Source organism: Myotis davidii, unplaced genomic scaffold (assembly GCF_000327345.1).
Source record: "Myotis davidii unplaced genomic scaffold, ASM32734v1 scaffold150, whole genome shotgun sequence".
Taxonomy (NCBI): Eukaryota; Metazoa; Chordata; class Mammalia; order Chiroptera; family Vespertilionidae; genus Myotis; species Myotis davidii.
This window is the reverse complement of record NW_006283437.1, coordinates 1,291,561-1,300,496: the sequence shown is the minus strand read 5'-3', so window position 1 is coordinate 1,300,496 and position 8,936 is coordinate 1,291,561.

Sequence of the window (8,936 nt, the reverse complement as noted above, 5' to 3'; positions counted from 1 at the left end):
TCCCAGGGCCCAATCAGCCCTCAGTTTGCCTGCCGCAGGTCTCCTTCATCTCGTATAGAATCCTTGCCGAAACCTGACCCGTTTGGCTCAGTGGATAGAGCGTTGGCCTGCGGACTGAAGGGTCCCGGGTTTGATTCCGGTCAAGGGCATGTACCTGGGTTGTGGGCACATCCCCAGTAGGAGGTGTGCAGGAGGCAGCTGATCCATGTTTCTAACTCTCTATCCCTCTCCCTTCCTCTCTGTAAAAAAATCAATACAATATATTTTTTAAAATCCTTGCCGATTTGAGGACCAGAAGCCTGGCTCTGCCACCTTCTTCTCGTCCGCCCCCCCCTCCTCCTTGGTCCGCCGGCAGTGGACTCCCCAGGACAGCCGGCCTCTTTTGGGGGACAATGCCTCTCTAGTGACCTAACCCCCACCCGGACCTCCTCACGGCTCCGAATGGCTTTGCCTCAGCAGCCTTCCCACCCACGCAGCTGCCACCCCTTCCTCCTCCCTAGACCCGGCCCCTGACCTAAAGGACAGGACGTCAGCCCCCGTCTCTCGCGCAGCCTTCCAGCCCCTCCTGGACCTTGTCCAGCCCAGACCTCCCACGTGACCACCTGGCCAGCAGCATCGTCTCAAGCTGGGTTTCCTAGAAGCAGAGCCAGGGGACTTGGAGGGAAGTGGGAGAGGAGAAGGGGCGGCTGGGGCTGGGCCAGAGGCTACCGTTAGCCTGTTCCCACGGGGCGTCCCGCAGGCAGCCTTGGGCTCCGGTCCGCCAGCCGGGGCCGCTGGCCTCTCCCAGGTCTGGGCATGATCGCCCAGGCGAGGCAGCGTCCACCGGCTGAGCCCTTAGTAACCACGCTCCGTAGTTGGGGGCGGGGCCTGGGTCTCTACGGGGGACCAGGCAGTCAGCCTGTGTCTGCTGTGATGGGTGATCTCAGTTTCCTCGCTCAGCCTCCAACCCAACTAAATCCTGTTCCGGAAAGATGCTACCGACCATCTTTTTTGTTCTTATTCCGGAGCCCGCCGGCCGGGGCACCCACTGATCCTTCACCTGTCCTCTGCTCAGCACCCCCTCTTCATGTTCATGTTGCTGCTTCCAAACTCATGACAACACTCACATGCTCTCTTACATTATTTACTTGTTATTCTTTAAAACTATATTTTTTATTTCAGTGAGAAAGGGAGAAGGAGAGAGAGAGAGAAACATCAATGATGAGAGAGAATCATTTTTGGTTGCCTCCTATATCGCCCTTCCCCTTCCACCCCGCATTGAGTCTGAAACCTGAGCATGTGCCCTGACTGGGAATCGACCCCTGACCTCCTGGTTCATAGGTTAACCCTCAACCACTGAGCCACATCCTCTGGGCTGTCTTTTAGTTTTGTGGGTAGTTTCTTTTTTTAAAAAATACGTTTTTTATTTATTTTAGAGAGAGAGAGAAGAGAGAGAGAAATATTGATGAGAGAGAAATATCGATCCACTGCCTCCTGCACCCCCATGGAGATTGAGCCACAACCCAGGCATGTGCCCTGACGGGGAATCGAACCAGCGACCTCTTGGTGCATGGGATGAGGCTCAACCAACTGAGTCTCACTGGCCGGGCTTGTGGGTATTTTCTTACACAACACAAAAGATGTAGGAGCCATATATATATTTGTAACATTCTACACAATCCTATATAATAAAAGCCTAATATGCTAAGTGTCCAGTTGGCCATTCAACCAATCAAAGCATAATATGCTAATGATATGCTAAGGTCACTCAACTGCTCACTATGATGTGCACTGACCACCAGGGGGCAGACACTCTGACTGGTAGGTTAGCTTGCTGCTGGGGTCTGGCTGATTGGGACTGAGCGAGATGGGCCGGACACGCCCTGGAGCCTTCCCACCGTCCCTCCCCAGCTGGCCAACCTCCCGTGTCCCTCTCCACCCTGATTGTGAACCTGTGGGGTCCCTCGACCTGGCCTGCGCCCTCTCACAAGCCAGGGTGAAGGATCCCACCCCTAAGTGCACAAATTTTGTGCACCGGGCTCTAGTAAAAGCATAATATACTAAGTGTCTGACAGATTGGTCTACCATTCGGTCAATTGCTGGACCAGTTGCTATAGTGCGTACTGACCACCAGGTGGCAGATGTTCTGACTAGTAGGTTAGCTTGCTGCTGGGGTCAGGCTGATGGGGACTGGATGAAAGGGCCAGATATGCCCTGGAGCCCTTCTGTGGTCCCTCCCAGGCTGGCCGGCCCCCATTGCCCTTATCGGGACTGGGCGAGATGGCTCCGATTGGCCCCGATTGCAGGCCAGGCTGAGGGACCCCACTCTGCACGAATCCATGCACCGGGCCTCTAGTATAGAATAAAAAACATTAGAAGGGCTAACGCTACCATAAATAAACAGAAGATAAAGATTAACACATACACACTGCTTGTATAAATTGACAAGAAAAAGACAACCTCCAAATATGCAAAGATTATGAGTGGGCACTCAGAACCACTTTAACCATTCAAAAATGCATTCAAAATCACTAGCAGTCAGAGAAATGGTTAAACAAAAATTTTTAAAAGTAACAAGTATTTAAAAAGTAACATATCACGTTATGCCCATAAATTTGCAATCATTAAAAAGAAGGCTGCAGTGATGGCAGGGTGCTGATAACTGCTGAAGTTGACTTGTGAGTATTTGGGGGCTCATCATACTATTTTTTTTAAGAAGAGATATTTTTTATTTTTAAAAAAATATATTTAATTGAGCCCTGGTCGTTGTAGCTCTGTGGTTGAGCATCGACCCATGAACCAGGAGGTCATGGTTCGATTCCTGGTCAGGGCACATGCCCCAGTTGCAGGCGTGCCGATTGAAGATTCTCTCTCATCGTTGATGTTTCTATCTCTCTCTCCTTCTCCTTTCCTCTCTCCGAAATAAAAAACATACTTAAAATTTTTTTTTATTGATTTTTTCAGAGAGGAAGGGAGAGGGATAGAGAGTTAGAAACATCGATGAGAGAGAAACATCAATCAGCTGCCTCGTGCACACCCCCTACTGGGGATGTGCCCACAACCAAGGTACATGCCCTTGACCGGAATTGATCCTGGGACCCTTGAGTCCGCAGGCTGACGCTCTATCCACTGAGCCAAACCGGTTAGGGCTCATCATACTATTTTATCTACTTGCAAATGAGTAGGAATGTCCACAATAAACAGGAAAAGACCCTCAAGCCACGCCTACTGCCGCCAGGGCTTGGTGAGGAGCACACTGTCATGTGGGGCTGGCGGAAATGTAAATTTTCACAGGCTTTTTAGAATGCAATCTGGAAACAATTGTTTAAAATAAAAAATGCAAGACGCATTTGACCTGGAAAACTCACTTTTAGGGACCTCTCCCGTAAAACATATTTTTACATAAAAATATATCTTAAAATATATATTTTTAAAAATGCTTATAATGGCCCTAGCTGGTTTGGCTCAGTGGATAGAGCATTGGCCTGTTGACTGAAGGGTCCTGGGTTCGATTCTGGGCAAGGGCACATGCCCAGGTTTTGGGCTTGAACCCTAGTCTGTGGGGGTGTGCAGGATGATTCTCTCTCATCATTGATGTTTCTGTCTCTCTCTCCCTCTCCCTTCCTCTCTAAAATCAATAAAAAATATATATATTTTTAAAAATGCTTATAATGGTAACAGTAAAAGGGTGCTTATGGCAGCACTGTCCTTAGAAACAGAACAAGCACCCTCCCACTGAGAAACTGCTGACTCATTACAGAGCTCTGCCCTGAGGCAGCCACTATAAACAGTGGTCTATTCATTAGCTGGAAAGATGCTTACAGGACTTATAATTGAGTAAGAATTGCAAGATGTAGACATTATAGGAATCTACTATTTTGGACAATGAACTTACTTTATTCCAAAGATTAAGGGCCTGAACTTGTCACCATGAAGATTCAAAGTAGTGCCTGTCGGAAATCTCCTGCTTCAATTATGTACGGGCCACTGTTATGTTAGGAACCATTTCTGTAAAGCCATGTAGATGCAGATCATTATATATGAGCATGGGTAAAAACACAGAATCAATATGTCGATTTGTTAGCAAAGGTTTTGTGGTGGACTGGAGGGGGTATGGTATACTAATGAAGGAGTAAAACCAGCAAAAAACCAATAACACAGAAAAACACAAAAACACACATCTGGCTCTATCCCACTTATGGAAAAGGCGCTGTGTGCAGTGCGGTGAGCACCCTTAGCCAAGTGCAGCAGCTGGAATGCCCTGCACCGCAGCTGCACCCCGTGTCCCACACCCCGCGGCCCGCGCATTCAGCCCGCCAGGAAGCCTTCCTAGTTTCACCCTCTGAGTATCAAACCGCTGCGCTGCTGAAAAAATGGAAAAAATGTAAGGCCGTCTCCCTGCGGCACAGACATTGCCTCCCTCGATGCGCTGACTTGCTCCGTTCTACCGATGACCAAAGTCGGTTTCATAGAGGCTGAGTCACCCAAGTTAACAGAGGTTACAAGTTGTTACGAATACAGTCAGTGAAGTGGCAGAGATCCACACCTACTCTGCTTGGCCGCCGAGCCTGTGAGCCTAACCTCCGCTCCTGCCGCGCTGTGCTGGTCCGTGGCGCGCTCGTCCAGGGAGCGGGGCCGCTGCGGCCGGGAGGACAGCACCTGGGCAGAGGCGGTCTGCACCGCAAGGAGACAGGCCACGGCCTGAGGCCAAAGCCCCAGCGGGGTCCTCTGCCAAACCGGGTCCCTGCTCCTCCCGCTCCCCCCACGCTGGGCGCCAGTAACCCACAGGCCGGGTGGGAGGAGGAGGGGGGAGTGTCTGTGGGTCTGCCTCCAGTGGTAACACCTGGGGGGCAGGCTGGGGTGCCCGTGGGTGCCCCACGGAGCAGGCACACTCAGCCACGGCTTTGAATCAGGGATTGGTTATCACGGAGGCGCCGGGAAGGTTCGCGTCTCTCTTGACCTGGTGCTGGCTGCATGGCACGCTTTGCCCATATTTCATTGGTGTGCTGGGGGCGCTTCGCCAGCGCCCATCGTTACATTTTCCGGAATTTTGTGAGCTGTCAGTTCATTACGGCCGCCATTAAAAATTAAATTACATAAATTTACAATTAACTGTGTTACATTTAAAACAAAAACAATAAATACTCCTGATTACTTTTCTGTTCTCTCTGCCCTTGAGGTTTGTACATCTGTGGTGTCTGCACGTGGAATACTATAGAGGGGTGCTACTGTGCACCACGCCCCAATCCCGTCCTCACTGACAGCACATTAGCCGCTGACGGCAGCCATGGTGGGAATATTTATTTACACCACGGAAATCAGCAGACACTGTAGATGGGGCTGCAGTTATTATTTTGTTGGTTGCCTAGATTTAAAGCGACAAAGAAAATATTAATAATGCAGATTAAACGTAAAAGTGTGTTGTATCTGTGAATGGCAGAACAAACCAAGGAAGCAGTCTTCCAGGATTCAGAACCTCTCATCTGATTCAGCCAAGAAGTTGCTCGCATCACTGGAGGATGAGTGAAGCTCTGAAACACGGTTTTGCGTTCCTCTTCCTTGTTGTTAATGTAACACAAATACCAACCACCGAGCATGTCAGGTCTGCGTTTAGAGAGCAGGTTGTTAAGAATGTACCCACACGTGCGGCCTGTGTGGCTCAATGGTTGAGCACTGACCTACGAACCAGGAGGTCACGGTTTGGTTCCCAGTCAGGGCACATACCTGGGCTGGGGGCTCAGTCCCCAGTGCGGGGCATGCAGGAGGCAGCCGATCAGTGATTCTCTCTCACCATTGATGTTTCTGTCTCTCCCTCTCCCTTCCTCTCTGAAATCAATACAAAAATATTTTTTAAAAAATATACCCACACACCACTGGGTATACTTCAATAAAAAGTTAAAAACAAATAGAGAAGCAGGCCCATGGGCATATGGTCAAAGCAGGATGGGTTCCTACACAACAGTTTTGTTTAATTTTTTAAAATATATTTTTGTTATTTTTTACAGAGAGGAAGGGAGAGGGATAGAGAAATAGAAACATTGATGAGAGAGAAACATCACTCGGCTGTCTCCCCCCCCTCCCAGCCCTTACATCCTCCCCCCCCAGGTAGTTCTGTTTAATTTTTGTAATAAAATATATTGTAATAGAAACCTCATTCCCTAAACACAATCCTTGTGGCGTCAGCTTCAGGCTTACTGAGCAACTATGCTGTCGCTGTGTAGCAGGCAGTTTTCCAGCTGCAGTGAGTGTGTGTATGGGTATGTGTGTGTATATGTTTGCATGTGTGGGGGTGTGTATTTGTGTGTATATCTATAAGGTGCGTGTGTATTGTGTATATGTTATGTATGCATGGTTATGTGTGTACATAAATGTGTATGTGTGGGCATATGTGTGAGTGTGTATGTGTATGCATGGTTATATGTGTGTGTATGCATGTGTGTTTTATGTAGAATAATTTGGTTCTAGCTGATCTTTGATAAAAAATCTTTGCCTCTGAATTCATCTTTCCTCATTAAAATCCTAAGCAAGTCTGGGTCAAGGGTTGGCCACAAAACCTGCTGATAGCCGAAACCGGTTTGGCTCAGTGGATAGAAAGTCGGCTTGCGGACTGAAAGGTCCCAGGTTCGATTCCGGTCAAGGGCATGTACCTGGGTTGCGGGCTCATCCCCAGTGGGGAGTGTGCAGGAGGCAGCTGGTCGATGACTCTCTCTCATCGATGTTTCTAACTTTCTATCTCTCTCCTTTCCTCTCTGTAAAAACTCAATAAAATATATTTTAAAAAAACACACAAAAAAAACCCCTGCTGACAGCAGGGGGCAGCAGAGTGCAGCAATTAAGCGTGTGGGCTTTGCCATTAGCTGGCTCTGCCACAGGCTTCAACCAGGTAGTTCCAAGCATTTGTAATCACACACCTCTTCCAATGAGAAAGGTGCATCGATAACTTATATACTTGATTTATGTCCTAATATTATAGGTGTACATATTATAAAATGTAACAAAATTGAAATAAAAAATAGAGAAATAGAGAAAAATGGTAAAATTAAAAACTATTGAGGTGTAATTGACAAAATGCATGTTAAAAGTGCACAATTTGATGCTTTAAAAAATATATACTTTTTTCATTATTATTATTATTATTATTATTAGTCAGGGTATTACAAATGTGTCCTCATCCCCCCCATTAACCCCAACCTCCCCCCCAAAATATATACATTTTTTATTTATTTTAGAGAGGAAGGGGATGGGAGAGAGAGAGAGAAACATCAATGATGAGAAAGAATCATTGATTGGCTGCCTCCTGCACACCCCACACTGGGAATCCAGCCCACAACCGGGCATGTGCCCTTGACCGGGAATCAAACCAAGATCTCCTGGTTCATAGGTTGACACTCAACCACTGAGCCACACTGGCCAGGCACAACGTCATGTTTTGATATATGTATACGCCATGAGACCACCACACAGTCAGGATTGTGAGCATAACCATCAAGTTTCCCAGCGTGCCTTTGTAATTTCTCCTTCCCACCATCCCTGCTCCTCCGTCCGCCAGCAGCCATGGAGCGGCTTTCTGTCACTACGGATTGGTTTATATTTTGTGGAGTTTTATATAAATGGCACCATACAGTTTACACTCTTTTTTGAGGGGGTCTGGCTTTCACTCAGCATCATTGTTTTGAGTGTCAAGATAATTATGGGTTAGATCATCGCAGATGGAACATAGTCATGCACTGCATGATGATGTTTTGGTCAGTGATGATCATTTTTGATGGTGGTATCATAAGATTATAATGGGGCTGAAAAGTTCCTATTGCCTGGTGTCATCATAGCTGCCCTAGGGCCGACGCATCGCTGTTTGGGCGGGTCTCAGTCTTCTGGCAGGAATTCCCTCGGGGGGAATGCCTGTTTCCCACAACATCTTCCCTTTCCAAACCAGTTGCAACTGGATTGACCCCTGTGCTCCTTATCACGATTGCCAAACGCCCTTCAGCAATAACCCTTAGGAAACTCCAGCAGAAAGACTTTATTGCTTACACGCCCTGGAAAGTACATGTTCCCATGAGGTCCCAGGTAGAGAGAGCATGCTCAGGCCTGGGGTTCTGTTTTTATTGGGGTCGAGGGTGGAAGCCTAGGGTTTCACCAGCTCACTCTTTACTGGTGCGTGTGAGACATAAGAGAGCATTTAAAGCAGGCAAGAGAGAAAACAAGCAGTCCGGCTGGTCAGTTACCAAAATCAACCGAGATGTAAAACTAAGGAGCTTCAGTGTGTGGAGGCTTCTTGTCTGGTCCTGTGGCAGCCACTGTGTTTATCTGAGACAGCCTTCCACTCTCTGAAGTCCCCTCCATGCTATTGCCCATCCCAGGCCATGCCCTCCCTCCCACCTTCCAGGTAACCTCTTTGACCAGTTTCTTAGGCATCTTCCAGATTTTCTAATGCAAATATATATACTAGAGGCCTGGTGCATGAATTGGTGTATGGGTGGGTCCCCTCAGGGTGGCCTGTGGGGATCAGCTCTAGCTCACACCCCAGCCTCGCAGCCCCGCCGCCCCGCCTTGGCCTGGTGCTGCCTGCTCACCTGCTCTACCATCCCGCCATGGTCCCACTCCCATTGGGGGCCATCAGGGCCGGCAGCGCCTCCACTGCTGCCGCTGCCAGCACTATGTCGCTGATGCTGGTCATGTTCTGTGCCGCCCCCTGGTGGTCAGTGCACATCTAGCAAGCGGTCAAATGACTGCCCAAGGGGACATTTGCATATTAAGCTTTTATTATATAGGATGATTTTCCCAACCTTTTACAGGAAAGATAGCATATTTATTCACACTGTTCTGCAATTTACTCTTTTCATTTAAATCATCTTGGAGATCTCTCTTTATCAGTTTGTAGGAAGTGTTCTTTTCCTTTTTTTATAGCTTCTTTTTAGTTATCTAGTCATCAGATCTACCTTCTCTATGCCTAGGAA